Genomic DNA, 17,863 nt, shown 5'->3' on the forward strand with positions numbered 1-17,863 from the left:
TTATATTTAGTTTAAAAGGCTTTAGCCAGCTAAACATGAAACTTTATTATGATTAATTATTATGTTTTAGTAATTTTTTTATGTGCTTTTATTTTTGCATTTAACAATGATTTATTAAACCAAATAATTTTCCTTTAAAGCCAAAGTTTCCAAAGATTCTTAACCGTAGAAAAAAATGATTTAAAAAGCAAATAAGATTACGTGGTTATAAAAACTGGAATTTTGTATTAATTGATTTTGTAATTTCAGGACTTTGAAATAGTTGCCTCAATATATTCTATAATCAAACCTGCTGTTGAAACTTGATGGTTCCTGGTATTGGGGGTTTGTGTGTACGTCAACAAGATCTCTAGAACTTCCCGCTAATTCGGAAGTCACACTCAACCAAAGTGTCATGGTTGAGACAAGTATAACCTTTTTTATTTCATTGAATAAGCTGAAATTTAAAGTATATGTCGAAAAAATACTTCCCTATTTATAATTCTTAGTAGTTATTTGCCTAGCTTTTAGGGGTTGAGATAAGTTAGCCTTAAACCATCATAAGACCTATGTGAAGCCTACCTATAGTAGAGAACCCAGTAGTTATTGAGATATTAGGCATCAGATCAAAAGTTCCTAATACCTTATATCATAGGATGTTAATAGATATTGATGGCAATTGTTTTTGAACTCTAAAGATATTGGGACTTACAAATGGTAAAAATTACTGACAAAATACAAATGTTAATTTTTAACACTCAATATACAATCAGTTGAGCTCTACATATTAGATAAGTTTATATAGGCCTAGAATTTATATTAGCATATTCTTTTTTAAATTTAACTCTTTTGATGGTTTTAAGCTGTTTTTTCTGTCAACTCTATCATTTGAATAGAGGGTCCATAGAAGGGTGCAACCTCTAGTCCTATTATAAATAATTAGTAAGGTTTTTGTTTATCCATTAAGATCTTGCTAACCAGAAACCTGATTCTGTTCTCCATTTTAGTAAACTTGAGATTGTTTTTAGTTCATATTTTTTAAAATTTAAGTCTTGGGGTGGTTTTGGGCTATTTTTCTTACCTCCTTGCTTCCATTTTCAAATATAGAGCCTCTAGAAGCCAGGGGCGCATCTGCTTGTTTAAAATAAATATATATTATAGTTATTTGATGGGTATCTGCATTACTAATAACATAAACTATGATTTCCTCTTTCTAGATTTACTCTGTATCTCTATATTCTTTACTTCCCCCGTTCTATCTTTGCTACAAGTTACAGGAATAAGCCAACGGACAATAGAACTAATGTACATCAACAATTAAAATAAATACCATTCCCTTTTGTAGATTAAAACTAATGGTTGAATAGTTTCGACACTGTTTCTTTGACATAACTAATCAAAATTTGACAAAAGTGTCCAAGGTTTTTTAGCCAACTAATGAAAGAGACTTTTCGTAAAAGAAACTTTAAAAACAATTTTACAGACCAATGCCCTTTCCATTCCTTTTTCTCTTATTCGCTTGTATATGCATCTATAAAACTATTATCGTTTTCCTCGCGATGATCAAATGAGGAAATTTTGGTCCTTGTTTTTTTAAGCATAAATAAGTTTTCTTTGAGAAACTATGAATAGATTTTCATGTTATTTATGTAATGTGTAACTAATCTATGATTTTGCTCTGCAGACACACTCTAACAAAAAAAGAGTTTTCAAAAAACGGTTCCAGTACAAACGCAGGAGTGACATATGTCTGATTGGGCAAATTCAGGAGTGTCTGAAATATTCAGTTAATTAAGTGGGAATAGTCCCTTTCGTAACATCGCCCCATAAGGGGCGATTCGTCGTATTTTTAAAATGGCTTTTTACAGGTTATTTTAGGTTATATTGGGTTAGGTGATTGCCCCACAGGGTTAGGTAATTAGCCCCGCAATGTTAGAGCCCCCCGCAGAGGCTAGCAATACTGTGAAAAATACGAAGAATCGCCCCATGAGGTGCGATATTACGAAAGGGACTATACCCCAATTAAGTTAGGCATTTGAAAATAACCTTTTAGATGGTTTAAAATAGGTTAGGTTAAGTGTCCACTCCGACGTTTGTCAATCCTGCATTTATCCTAGAACCCAAAAAAAAACATATTTCTATTCCTAGTCCAAAATTAACGCATTCTATATTCTATGGGCATTTGAGCCTTTAGTTTAAAGTATTAAAAGGAAATAAAAAGAGAGAATATAAGTTTAAGAAAACAAGGAAGATAACATACAGAATTATAAAGCTCAGCAAACCAGTCAGTTGGCAAGGAAAAGTGTATGGCTGTGTACTTACAGTCTTAGACTTGATCATTGAGATTATTTGCAGCATATTGCTCAGGAGTCCCCAAAAAAAGTTAAAGAGCCAAATAATTACAACGACTGCTATTAACAAACTATTAAAAAAATAAAGAAAGTTAACATGTTTATAATTGACCTACAGACTTTCAAACATTATACCTATCTGTTAAAATAATCACCAATAAAGATAGATCGATTCTAACATGTCTAAATCTAATATCAGATTTATTCGTTACATATGTACGGAAGGATCAAATCCTAAAGATAGATATGATTCGCATTCCTAAGGATGTAAAAAGGAATAAAAAAAAGGTAAATACTATAATACTCTTCTTTTGCTGACAGACAAGCCAATGTATTTTTAAGCCTATATATTCCTGAAAATGAAATACTGGTAAATATAAAATTAAGGAAGGAAAAGGTGGAAATAGATTGAGAATTGGTTGGTTTGACTACAACAAAGCAATATGCTTTCAGACATAAAAAATCAAAATTCACATTGAAATTTGCTGTAAGCAAATCTGACTTAATCCATAAAAAAGCTACTTAAGCGGTTGAAAGTATGAATTACATATTATAAGTATGTTGCTAGTTACTCTACAGTTTTTAGCCTGAATATAGATAAAATTAAAATGACAGGTTACTATTTTGGTAATTAACCACTTTAAAAATTACAAAATGGCTGATTGTAAAACAATCATGTTTGTTATGGAAAATATTCCTTGTAATGTTGCGACCATACTTAAAAATCAGATTATAGATGGAAATGAAAAAAAGCAAGACGTCTACCTTTCTCTCTTTTTCCCTTTTTCTTTCCTTAACACTTTCATTTGCTCACTTTCTTTCCTTTTTCTCATTCCCCATTAAAAATCTTTGTCTCGCTTTTGAGAATCCAATAATCCAATGTATATGATTGGCATATTGTTTTCTAGAAGTATTATTATATGTAATATGTAGTAGCATGGCTCAAAATATTGTTTTCTAAAAGTAATATTACATTTAATAATTTGTAGCTTGGCGCAAAATATTGTTTTCTAGAAAAATTATTGTAAGTACTTTTATATGTTATATGTAGTAGTATGGTTCCAATTTTGTTTTTATAAAAGTATTATTATACTTAATATTTTTTAGCATAATTCCAAATTCTAGAAGTATTATTATAAACCCTGAACCACTTCATTATGCAATCTACATTTTCCTGGATATTTTGTCTACCGTAGACCATAAGTGTACAGCTTTACAGTACATTGTTTCCATTTGTTAAAGCAACACGTATGATAAAATAAAAAGATTCTGTTTAAAGTAAAATGCTTATATTTCAATTAAAATCTATATTTTTGTATTTTTTACCGATCCACTTCATTATGCAAATCAAAAGAAAATCAACAAGAAAACGTTTGTTTTGCCCTTTTCTCCACTTTTAAAAATTAATTCTGCTAAAATAACAATTTTTTAATGGATTTATGCATTAATTATAATGAAAAACAGTTTAAGGTAGATTTTATTGATTTTTCTAAATAAGAAATAATTGAAAAAAAGAAATTCTATCCCTATCACTTTAGAGGACAGCTGCCGACCCCCAGTCTTATGGATGAAACTAAATACATGTTAAAATTAAAAATGTGCCTGAAAAGTATACTAAAATGTTTTTTGATGAGTTAAAAAAATTAATTTTAAAATCTTGATTTTGAGGATGATGGCCTTTAAGATGCTCTTACTGGTGGTGATGGTGAGCTAAATGTTATCAAAGTTCATGCCCTTGAAGAAAACTTATATATTGAACTATGGTCCAATTTTTGTAGTCATAGCAGCCTCCAGCCAAGCAATATTAAAAAAGAACAGGAGTATCATTTAGACCTTACTAAAAGGGTTATTTGCCTCTCCTTTAGTTAGTAAAAGGTACATTCACAAAAAACAGCACAACTTGATTAGGGTTAAGATTAGAGTTTTTGCATTAGCAAATTTTGCCAAACTACACCTCAAAATTGCACTGTACAAATATCTGATGTTACCTGATAATTTTGTAGCACTTCTTCTTAGCATATTATGAAATACTTAATATGTTGTTTACTCACTTATTTTGTTTTCTCAACTTGTTATTGCAATATTAGCGCAGTTAATTAGGTATAATCTTTCTTATATTAAACATATATGTAATCGTGATGAGAGGTTAGCAAGTAAAACTTTTATCTTAAGTATGGTAGTATTTATAACTTTAGCGGCCAAAAAATTAACTGCACAGATGTATAGCCTAATAATGAAAAGGAAGCGATAACTGTCCCAATTTCGTGTTGAAAATAATTTCCCTGTGCCTTATCCCAGCGGGGGGCTATAACTATGCCGGACCTATACCTTGCGGGGTTATCCAATACCAAATGTGAACTAACCTAAACTGACCTATAGTAATAAATAAATAAACAATCCCCCCACCAAACTTTTAAATTTATATCAAAATAACGAAGGAAAAGGGTTATCAGAGCTAAAGAGGGTACTTTGTATGATAGTGTTTTTTCAAAAGTTAAATAAAAAATTAAATTTTATTAAAAATCCTTAACCATTATTCCATATTCCAACAACACTGACGCAGTGAATATAGAATGAATAAATCAATTACACTCATGCATGTTCAAATGCAAAGTCATGTAATACTTTTTCAGCACAAGCATTTCTAGGAATTTCATGCAAATTTTAACAAGTATGAGAGATCATCTAGACTGTTTACTACAGTTTGGAACAAGAAATATAACTTTTGAATGTAGTAAACAGAACAGGGTTACTCAGATATTTTTTATATGATATTGTGCTTATATAATGAAGAAATTTTGTTTAAACTTTGTGAAAATATTCTGCATACATAGTGCAGAAGTCAATATCAAACAATATCATATTTTGATAAAAAAAAATCTATATGAAATGTTTCTATATTACAACAATTTACGATAACATTTTGATAACATTAACAAATCATTATATTTGATAACATATTGTAAAATTTAAGTCATAAGAGTTAAGAAGAAGAGATGTTTATTATGTTAGGTAATGCTAGGTAAAGGGTAACAACGCAGGATTATAGTATTAGGTCACCTAAGTTTCTGTTTATTTCCAAAGTATAAAGAGGAATGAGCGTTTTTAGTCGTCGATAATGGATTTGAGGGAAAGCAAGAGAGTTTTGTTGTTTTATTTGAGTACTAAAAATACATAATATTCAACATTGTATTTGTGTAACATTGAGATTTTGAACCCTATTTCATATTGAGGATCCAGGGAAGGGGATCTGTTCCAGATAATATAATCATACATATTACTTTTACATATTTTAAACACATACATTTTACAATGACAACTGAAGAGAGCAAACATGCTTGAAACAATTTGTAATGTATGAAGGAGAATGTAAAAATTCATATTTTGTTAATCAGTTTAGAAATTATATTTTTGACAAAGAATGAACTTATAATACTTATTTATTGCATCTTATTATAGACAGCTTTCCGCAGGTGTTAAAATGAAAAATTATAAGTTGATAACCAGTTTTGTGAGCCAAAAGTTGCTATAGGCTCAGGCTAAAAAAACTGGTATTGATTTTTAAGTATGGATCAGAACTTGTTCTAATCCAGAAGATACCAATAAGTTTCAAAGTGCAAGTCTATTTAAAGAAGATTTTTTTGTCTGTCAAATTTGAATATTTAAGTTTTTATTTTTATAAATTCTGTTAATCTGAATTTTACCTCTTTAAACTCCAAAGGATCCCTAACCCTGTGAAGATTCATCCATTGTTTGCAATATTATATTTGACAATATAATATAATATCAGCCCACTTACACATTCAATTGGATAGAAAATAATTTGAGCAAAGAGAGGGTGAACACAAGAGATAGAGATGATATTATTGTTTGCCAAATATTGAACAAACATTATCAAATACTCACACAAACAGAAACTCACAAATACTTAAAGCAACAGAAGTGGCATTTAATGATAGTTCTCCAAATCTAATAGTAGAAATTTAGCTTTAATTCAAATATAGTAACATTAAATTATTTCATATCAAGAAATTTTAAATTTTAAATTTTGTAACCATCTAAAATTTTATTTTAAATCTAATTGTTTAATTCAAGATGCTTAATTCCCATAATCTATTTAACTTTGTGCAATAATCTGTTAAGATAGAAACTAATTTTTGTTATTTTACTCATTTACTCAGAAAATAGTTCAATTTTTTTAATAGTGCATACTAATTATGGTTAACATAAATATATTTCAATTCACATTCTTATGTCTCTGGACGACCTAAAACCTTTATCTATATAAATATTAGATTTTAAAAACAAAAAAGCAGAATTCATTCAAAAAAAGGGTGAGAAATGCCAAGTTTATGAAAAAAATATGATTAAGACTTGGTTATTTTTACATGTTTTTTGTATTATACCTTCCCTTGCTTAAAAAAAGAATTAAAGATTTTAACAAATTTTTGTTTTTAGGACAGCCTAAAAAGTTCAACCCTAAAAAAACTTTTGAAAAAAGTCAGCCTAATTCTAATAAGCGTTTGGCTATTCAAGTGGCCTTTAAACAAATTGATTTGTATTAAATCAGGTTAATTATAAAAAAAAAGTTATGCTCCTAATGCCTAATCAATCCATTTTCCTTCTTCCAAGCCATGCACACAGAAACTCATCCTTCTTTTAATTTAATCTGGAACATTCTGAGATCTCATAAATCCTTATTTTCAAACTGATGCAAATATTATTGGAGAGAGATTTGGTTCCACTGCAAGTTGTACCCATTCAGACTCAGGGACCAGGGAAAGGCAATAAGAATTGTCATATGAATCAGCATTTGGAAGTTGTCACTTTTGGGTTAGATTATCTGCAACTTATCACATAAACAATGAATCACAAATCCCTCAAAGGCACAACTTTAATTCATCCAAATTTGGTGTAGCTTAGTTGTATATTGAAGCATATCAGGTGGCAGCTAAATTTGTTCTAATTTTTTGAACTATTATGAAATTGTTCTAAGAATGTTTTCAATTCTATTTTCTATACATAGGTCCAAGTTATTCAACCATCAAATAATCTATAATACAAAGTAAAACAATGTCTTTCTGTCTGTCTGTTTGTTTGTACTGAAGGATCTTGCTAAATGCTGAACCTATAGGCAGGGGCGTCCAAGCTTTTTTATTTGGGTTGGTAAAATTTTTTTAAGGGAGGGGTAATTTGTGTTTAAGGTAAAATGTCAAATTCCCCCCCCCAAAAAAAAAAATTTACCCGGGGGGTAAAATTTGCTTGGGGGGGTAATTACCCCCTTGAAATCTGTTGGCAGGTGTAATTTTTTTTTATCCCCCCCCCCCTCACTAGTAAGCCACTAGTAACTTAAATAGTAAGTACATCTTTAATTTGATGAAAAAACTATCCTAAAGCTCTTAGACTAGTCGATTATTAATAACTTGGAAGTTGACTGATTTTCATTCAAATATCTTTGAAAAAAAAATACTCAACAATTCCATAGGAAGACCTTGTTAACCAAGCTCTAGAGATTTAACAGATTTAAATTGATGTAACTGATGAGCTAGATGATTGATTATGTAGCCTTTTCAGTTTTAGAACATTATATTATTTTGTTAAAGCATTAATGAAAAATTAATTGCAGGTTTAAAGCACATGGCCAAATAGAGTGATTACTTCACTACTCAATATTTTGTAATATATTATATAAATAAAAAAGGATTTGTATCATTTTATAACTATTTATATCTTTATTGGAAAATATTTGGCAAAATGAATTTTCAATAAGTTTCGCCATTTCTATTCAATGCAATTTTTCGCATCATCCTTTTTATTCAATTTGAACCCCTTTGAATTGACATAACTAAAAAATAAGAAACTGGATAATCTTTATTAATTGAATATTTGCAAGTCTACTTTCGATAAATTCAAATATGTAAAGTAATTATAAGTGGACTCTTATAAACATATTATATTATTGATTGAACCAGCGCTGCCACTCTGTAACCATAAAATGAAAGTACATAAACTTTTTTTTACATTACAATGTTATTAAGCATTGAAACTCTGAACTATTTTCTAATTGGCATTGAACAATCCAAGAAGGATATTGAAAATTGTCTTGGCATCTGCCATATTGAAAATGGAAGAAAACTTTACATTCACAGAATACAGAAACTTAAATTTTTTGTGCCAAGCGTTTCGTTCAAAAACTGTTTGTTAATTTGTCAACCTATTCTAAAAGTAAAAAAGCCTTGTATGGTTCATACCTTTAAACTTAATTAAGCATTTTTATATTACTACAGATTTTAAATATTTTTATCTTAGTTGCACAGCAAAAAATCGTCCCCGTTTAGTAATTGTTGGTAAAAAATTATAACAGATTTATTGATACTTGTATCTTACACCAAATTATCATGTACTCTAATAAATTGAAACTTGTAGTGGACTAAACTAACGATCCCATCTCCTCTCCCCCCTTTACCTGATCCCTTCCTTCTTACTGAATAAAATTACTAACTAATAAATGACAGTGAATTTAGCAACATAAGTTTACTACAATTTTTCCCCTGCCAATAATATCCACTTTTAATGTACATCCATTAAATAACTTAAATATTTCGATAATTAACCATTTATTCTCAACTTACTTCTTGCAATTAAGTGATAAAATATAAGTAAAGGTGGAGATTGGATTCAGATATTCTGCACATAAATAATTATGGTATCTATCTAATCTATTTGCCTGTATAATATTGAAAGCTATAAAACCATTGTGACTTGGATTACTCTATACAATTTAGCAAGATCGTTTACACAATAACATTTAAGGATAGTTTCCTTTCAAACTTTAGAGAGATTATAACCTCCCCCACTCCAATTAATTCGCTGTTCGTTTTTGTTGCACATACTTGTCCCTGATGAAACCCTAATCTGATACAAATATTTTCAAGGGCGTTTTTTTTAACAAAAATTTTGATAGACTTTAGCCAAATAGATATGTAACAACTAATACGTACAATTAAAATGTTAACAAGTACAAGTACATGCATATTTGCGGGTGCAGTAATATCCAGCATGGCTTTGAAGCCGATTAACATCCGCTGGATTAGAACCGGTTCTCAGCAAAACTAAAAAAAAGTAGAGCATCGTATCATAGACAATGTTCTAGGATTGATAAAATAGTAATCATAAAACGGATTATAATCTTATAACTTTTCATTTTGATATCTGCGGAAAGTTGTCTATAATACGATGCGATAAATAACTATTATTTAACAAAAATTATCAGTTGATGTAAGCAAACCAAGTACGAACGGATATGGGGGGGGGGGGATTGGGTACTCAATTTTTTAAGGTTTCTGCCAGTGTCTCTGTGTTGCCAAACTCACTTGCAATTCCTTCCATAAAAGGTAATAAAAATAATTATAATATTCTACAAATTACCACCAAGGACAATTATGTTCATAAATTGTTCAGCAATAAAAAGACGATGACAAAATTATCACCGAATATGGCATCTCCGTTAAATAGATATGTCAATATCCTTAGAGAACTCTATATTCAAAGGTGGAATAAGACGGCAGAAATATAGCCTTAAACTATCCCAAATTCAAAATCTAAAAAAAACAGCCTAAATAAAACCTGGACATACCTGAGACCTCCCTGAAAAGGAGAAGTCATTGAGTTTAGATGTTGAGATGTTGAAATCTTAAGCTTCAGATAAAAAACCTTACTACTTTATATTATAGGATACAATACATATCAAGAAAACTACAGTTGCAGATATTCTTGTAAACATCGTACATACCGACAATCTAACAATGAATTATAGAGTGGCTTTGCTAGTAAAATATAATTAAAATAATCTCCGCTATTAAGATAATTATAACTCTTTAGTAGGAATTTGGTATTGAAATATATTGTTTAAGTTTATTCTATACAAAGTGTCTCATTTAAAAGAGTTATTGAGAAAGTTTTTTAGAGTAATTGGTTTTAAAGGTTTTTAGCGGATTAACAAGTTTTTTCTCTTTTAGGGCCATTTGTAAAATCTAATTGATGCTACAGTGTTTTTTTAACAAATTCAAAGCATTAGTGAATTTAACCCACTTACCCCTGTCAGAATTTATTGATCAATATCGCATTCACTAATGTGGGAAGTTTTATATATATAAAAAAAATTCTTGATTTTCGACATATTATGCAAAAACTGGTTTTTTCAAACAGCATTATTTTCCAAATACTAATGGATCTATAAGATATTGATAAATAATTTCTGACAGGGGTAAGTGCAGGGAGTAAGGGAGGGGACAATGGGCAGTTAATTCAAATTTATAGTTGTGACCCTTTAAGGTTGAAAACCCATATATTTCCAGATAAAACAAGTATTTGCAATATAGCAACCTTTAGTGGAAATTTTTGACATTTTAAATTGTTTTTAATTCGAAATGCACCATCCTTAAACTGATGCTTTACTACAAGCCTTTGATTCTAGAGACCAAAACCCTTGTTTACAATTTATTTCCTTAATTGTTATTATTTAAACTTCGGAAAATTAAGGAAACATACCCTTTTACTTTTACAACTTCTTTTACCCAAATTTTTTTTATTGTATTTATTAAAAAGCTTAGACATGAAAAAGCCTTTAAATAATTATATAAAAAACTTACTAAAACAATTACCTTCCTACAGAACTTTTAACTCAAGTTATTTCATTTAACGAAATAAAAATGAGATACCTTGCGTCAAAATTTCATACTACATAAATAAAATAGTTGAGAACATAAGTACATCTTAATTTTAAAGATCTTAAGGTTTAAATAACATATCTTAGGACTAGCGGCTACGCCCCTAGAGGCCTCTAGGGGCACTTGAGGAGGAGAGAGTCGAATTTAATAATTCAATTTCTTATTTTAGATTTTAAAAGAAAAAGTAAAAAAAAATTACGTTTAATGTTTGTTTTTCGTTGAACTCTCTTTCTAAAATTGAGAAATTTAAAAAAAATTTAATTTCTCTAGGGAGGGTGGTGGTACCCTCCCCCAAAATAGTTATAAACCTTCCCGGGACTTATAAGAAGCTACCCTGTTAAGGAGAACCCGATCGGTTCAGCGGTAAGCGAGATCCTTCGGTACAGACACACACACAGATACACACACAGATACACAGACATCCTGTTACTTTAGCATAAGGATAACTGGTAGCTGCGCTCCTAGCATCCAGGAAAGAAAAATAAAATAAAACCATCTTGAGATTTTAATGATAAACAAACCTTGAACAACTCAGGACTTCGTGAATTTTCCCTAAAATTTTGAAATTAATCGGATCATTAATTACAGAAATATTAAGCTAAAGACAAAAAACTTTTGCCTTTACATTAAATCAATAAGAAACATCTAACATGTCTAAAGTAACGAAAATAGCTAACCGTTACGGACGTACAATTGTGCGGGACCTAATTATAGGAAGGCTTTGCTCATAATAACTAATAATCTTAATATAATTTCTTTCTACAACGCACTAATCGGAATGAATTAACATTAAACAAGAATTAGATATAAAAAATGTAATGATTCAATTTACAAAATAATTTTCAAAATCAAAATATTCTGTCTGCTTGTTATTGTTTATCTTTTTGTTGACGCGCTAGTTTGCCGCGAGATTATGCATGATTTTGCGTGACGTCATTCATAATTGGTCCCCAAGATTGGTTAGAAACTGCTAAATTCTTGCATGTTCCCTTTAAGCCAGTCCCCAAAGTCTGAGACTCCTAAAAATTGAATATTCGATCCATTGTCCCCTCCCTTACTCCCTGGGTAAGTGGGTTATTAAGCTAATAATTTTAATTATAGAAATAAATGTCTATTGTTTATATGGGGAAAAAATAAGATTTTAATTTGGCTTAGGAATAACAGCATTGGATTATATTAATGACATTAAAAATAATGCATTGACAATAATCATGCATTTTGGATTAAAGAAATTATCAAATATTAGTTGGAGATAAAATGGGGGGTTTCAAAGGTTATATGGGGGTAAACACCCCTTTACCCCCACCTATGGACACCTATTTAACAAATTACTAAATATGGCATTTAGGATAACTGACTAAAAACATCAAATAAGGAGTAGCTTTTTTGGTATAACTTCGAAATCGATTAATATTTTCTAGGTTTGAAGTAGTTCTTAGCACTACTAAATAATCTTGTATAACATCGTATTACAGACAATTTTCCACAAATATACAGGGTGCGTCACATAAATCGGGACATTTTGTAATTTTTAAAGAAATGAACATAAAATCGTAAATTTTAAAGATTTTATTGAATTTTAAAAACTGGAAAGCAAAATAGGTATATGACTAGTAGATTATTCAATAAAATCGCCGCCAGCCTCAATCACCGCCTCTACCAGCCTCCTCTACCGTCGGCAGGTCCAGGTCAAAATGTACCTGTCCAAGCTGGCGTACTTCTCCTTGATTGTGGCAATGAGGGAGGTCTTTGTGGTATGGGCACGTCTATTGGTGCATGCTTCAAATTAGTCCCAGGTCCAAAAGTCCATTGAATTAAGATCGGGCTGCTGGGAGGCCACATTTCCTTAAAATCATGAGTAACCGCAGAATCCAATTTCACCCAACTTTCAAGCTACCCTTAGACACGGAGGCTCTCATTAGGACCACAGTTGAGCTAGAACGACGTTCTTTACCTTTTTTGAAATGGCATGAAGTTTTAGCTAGGGTTGTTAGTGCAACCCATAGTCTACAATGAGTTTAAAAATTCCATATGGGTCCCTGAAATCGAGAACCGAGAAATTTTCATGAATTTTCACGATTTTTGACGTTTTTGACATCTCAAAATCTGCCACGTTCCACTTTGCTGGAGTACTACGGCCAAGCCATTTCAGACAGAGAGCTCTAGTCTTTTCTAGTGTCGTTCTTGTGTATCTAACAGTATCCCCAGCAAGTTGCATAACTCTACCTCACCTACAGATGGGCTGATGTCAGATTTAGTGGGCCCTAGTCGAAAATCCAGATTAAACCACCGGCGCATTTGGAATCTGCCTTGTTGAACATATGCGCGGCCAGCTCGGTGTACACGTCCATCTTCGTCCAAAGATTTTTTTGTGCTAAAAGGTCATTACCTAAGCTTTCTATAGTGGGGTCAAACGTTCTGATTGGTCAAGTCGTTTTTGCGCTATGGTCGTTTAAAAAATTTCCCGATTTATGTGACGCACCCTGTACAAATAAAAAATCATAATTATTACCAGTTTTGTTAGAACGCGCCTTAAAGGGATAACAAAACAGGTTTTACTCTTACATTTTTATTTTTATATCCGCGGAAAGATGTCTATAATACAATGTGATAAATAACTATTACATTTTAAATTCCTGCGCATTTTTTGAGCTCTTTTACTATACGTATCCAAATTTGCCATATTCGCATTTATTTTTCCTTGTTTTCTGTTGAAAACCAAATAAAATTGTTGTAGACATAAACTTTATCTTTTCCTTTAATTGTTTTTATGTGAAAGAATTATTGCCTTACAAAATCAGAAATTTAAGAATTGGAACATACATCTTAAGTCAAAAGCTGATCAAATAAATAATTTGAATTTTTCGTTTGGTAAGAGATCTAAATGATTTAACTTATAATAGTTATTTCTTTCATCGTATTATAAACCGCTTTCCGTGGATATAGAATGTACAATTATTAGATTAAAACCAGTTTTTTTAGCCCCGAGGTGCAGAAGGCACGGGCTTAAAAAACTGGTTTTAATCTTATGATTGTACATTTCTATATTCGTAGAAAGCGGTTTATAATACGATGATAGGTTAATGGGGTGATTTGATTACCCCCCCCCCAAAAAAAAAAAAAAAAAATTTGGATTTTCAATTTTTACCCCCCCCCCCCCCCCTCCAAATAAAAAAAAGTCTCTATGAAATAAAGATTACCCCCCCCCCATAGGCGTCCAAGGGGGGGAGGGTAATGGGGCGATTACCCCCCCCCCCCCCAAACGATTTTTTTTCATTTTACCCCCCCCATTTAAAATTTATCCCTACCCTGGGGGTGCCGTAGGCACCCCCAACCATTTAGGAGGGGGTATTTACCCCCCCCAAACAATTTTGGGGGGGTAAATGCCCCCCCCCAAAATAAAAAAATCTCTAACAAAAAAATTTTTTGCGCGCTTCGCGGGCATTTTTAATACTAAATTTTGAATAAAATTTAAATTACCCCCCCCAAAAATTTTACCCCGGGGGTAAATTTTGGGGGGGGTAAACTAATTTTACCCCTGCCAACAGATTTCAGGGGGGGTAATTACCCCCCCCCCTCCAAGCAAATTTTACCCCCGGGGTAAAAATTTTGGGGGGGGTAAAAAAAATTTGCGTCGGCCTTCGCGCGCAATTTTACCCCCCCCAAAAACAAATTACCCCCCCTTAAAAAATTTTTACCCCCCCCCCCCCCCAAAAAAAAAAAAAGCTTGGACGCCCCTGCCCCCCCTCCCCCAACATATAAAAAAGCTTGGAAGCACCTGATGATAGACATATTTTTTTCGTATGGATGAGAACCGGTTCCTATCCACCGGATTCGAATGAATACGAGAAAACTTTTTTTATAATTTGTTTTTTGTTCTATCTATAATACAAAGTAGAACGATGTCTGTCCGTCTGTCCGTCCGTCTGTCTGTCCGTCCGTCCCTTAAGATCTCGGTAACTGCTGAACCGATTGGATTCTACTCTTCAGGGTATATACCTATTGGTCCTGTGGTGGTTTTAAGCTATTTTCTTGGGGGGTGGGACACCCCCAACCCCCCCAAAAACAAAAAACAAAAACCCCATTTTTTTTTTTTTTTTTTTGTTTTTTTTTGTAGAAGAATTCTTTTGTAGAAATATTCTTTTGTAGAAGAATTCTTTTGTAGAAGATTTCTTTTGTAGAAAATTTCTTTTGTAGAAGATTTCTTTAGTTCTTCTTATTTTTTTTGTTGTCATCTCTTGGGGCAAAGCCCCTAGAGGCTAGGGGCGAAGCCGCTAGTTTCAAATATAGCAATATAAATAAAGACAAAGTATTTTTTGACCTAATTTGATTTTTATAAAAATCAATAGTTCTGAACGTTGGAGATTATTCGTTCATTAATAAATAGGTAATATATATTATTTGAAATAAATCCAAAATAAGGGGGGAGGGGAGTACTTTTTTGTTTGTTTATTTATTACTTTAGGTCAGGTTGAATTAGGTAATATTCGAAATTGGGAGGGTTTAAAAACAGAATAACCCCCCCCCCTTGCCGTTCTTATTTTCAATTAATTTCAAAATACAATGTAGGGCAGTTTGAGTGCTTGACAGGTACCTTAATAAAATTACAATCATTTTATTTATCTTTTTCTTGTAGAAATAACCAAACATTGTCTTAATCTGCTATAGACTGAGAAATAATTAGATTAAGATTGGCCATTTTTATCTCCAGACACATGTCACTTCTTTCCATACACATTTGTATCACTTTTAGCGGAAATATTTGTATACCAATGGTTTTTGAATAAATGTGGATGTTATGATATTTAAAATAATTGTCTTCAATTTAAGTTGCTAACATTGAACTCATTTATTGGTCAATTCGTTCATCCAGTAGGATGGGAGGGTATGAGGTAAAGGGAGTAAATTGGCGGTATCATTTTTTAAAAAATTTTTATTAAAAAGATAAAAATCCATAAGAAACAATTATGAAATATCCAAAAAAAAATAATCTAACAATTTGTGTTAAAATAAACTCCTAATTCTTATTACCTGCATATTAAAATATATATAAAATTAGTAGGTTATAAAGATACGAGTAATTTAGATATTGTGCTATCCTTATTAACAATATTTTAATTATACGTGGGTGTTTATTAAAAGCTAAGCTTGACTATTATTAGGGTCAGTCCGTACATAGCTCTTTTCATCAATTTATACACGTTAGAATTGTACTATCGATTTCAAACTTTGCATGATGAATCCTATAACAGTTGGGTACGATTTGCAAAGCGTCCTTTAAAGCATGCTGAGTTTTAACTTTTTTGGAAATATTTTTGTATGATATAATTATCCTATACATCTCATTTTGGGATGGGTATGTATTTTTTTTGTATCCTGTATTCACGCAATTTTGTTACACTTTTATGCGCATAATTTTGTTTAGACTTATAAATTAATGTTCTGCTTCTGACACTCTACATTATTGTATCGTTCCTTTATTATTCCTTCTTATTTTAGAGCTTCGCTTTTATGGATGTTGTCATCCTTGTTGTGTGTGTGTAACGAGCTATGTTCCAATTTTTTCTCATCTGCTATAAAAATTTCCGTCTGGAATTATTTTAGAAGATTCCTCTGACCCACGAACATCCTATCTAATTATGGGGATATTATGTTTGGTAAATTCGGCCTTTAATTATTTGAAATTTTTTGTAAGCTGCGCTTTTATGGATGTTGTCATCCTTTTTTAAATCAAACTTATTTAAATCACAATGTACAGATAAAAATTAGAATTTACATACCCCTTAGTAAGGAAAGAATGGTAAAAACCGTAACTGCTCCAGAAAACTTCATTTTTATTCACTATTTTAAACTAATCTATATTAAATCTACTTTCATTATAATTTTCTTAAAATATTGTTTTTCTTACATTTTTACATGAAATATTCTTTTCGCCCTTATTTCAAAGTTATGACTAAAGATTATTTTCTCTCCGTTGTTATTAACGCTGTAAAGTGATAGAGAAAAAGAAAAATGGAGAGAGAGAGAGAGTAAAGAAATAAGACCGTGGTATATGGGTATTAACACACATACACACACCCACTCCCATCGTGCTTTTCTTATTAGAATCCAAGAGAAAGAGAGAGAGGGAGAGAGAAAGAAAGAGAGAGAGAGAGAGAGAGAGAGAGAGAGAGAGAGAGAGAGAGAAGAGAGAGATAGAGAGAGAGAGAAAGAGAGAGAGAAAGAGCAAAGAGAACCAATATCAAAAGGCATAAAATTTCCCACACAGGGGGGGTGGAAGGGTTATATTTAATTAGCAGAGGGGAAGTCACGGCTTGAAAAAAAAATTATTATTCCCTAGGCTAAGGTTGGGTGATTATTAGTCTCAAGATTGCTAATATATTTTAGGTGTGAAAAACAACAAGCTTTAAGAAGGATTAACTATATTATTTTGTTCTAAATTATTGAAACAGATAGATGGATGAACGGACGGAAGGATACTAATGATAGAAAAGCTTTGCGTTAAAAAGGGTATCAAATATGTTCCCTGAGGAAAAAAATCATTATTTGTTTGGATAAAAGTTATGGGCAAATAAATTTTGCTAAGATATAGTGGCGTGCACAACAATTCATAAATGTGTTGTGGACCTTAAAATGGGAGGGGTAGGGGTAAAAAAGACAGTTCTTCCAAATCCCAATCTGTTGACATCCCCTTCTTGCGAAAATACTATCTATTTCGTAAGGTATTGGAGCTATCATTCTGTCAAACCCAAACTATTTAGTAAGATATTAGAGGTATCAATACAAATATTCTGTCTAACCCTA

At 31.4% G+C, this 17,863-nt stretch overlaps 1 long non-coding RNA gene across 1 annotated transcript in view; it reads right to left on the bottom strand.

Annotated features, from left to right (window-relative positions):
- Positions 1 to 16,993, bottom strand: part of LOC145312584 (uncharacterized) — a 45,835-nt gene extending 28,842 nt beyond the window's left edge. The window contains exon 1 of the long non-coding RNA XR_013877071.1: positions 16,840 to 16,993. This is a non-coding gene — a long non-coding RNA (uncharacterized LOC145312584). The remainder of the gene's footprint in view (positions 1 to 16,839) is intronic.
- Between the last annotated feature and the right edge of the window lie 870 nt (positions 16,994 to 17,863).

Source organism: Acartia tonsa, chromosome 2 (assembly GCF_053477335.1).
Source record: "Acartia tonsa isolate MP-2025a chromosome 2, ASM5347733v1, whole genome shotgun sequence".
NCBI classification, from domain to species: Eukaryota; Metazoa; Arthropoda; class Copepoda; order Calanoida; family Acartiidae; genus Acartia; species Acartia tonsa.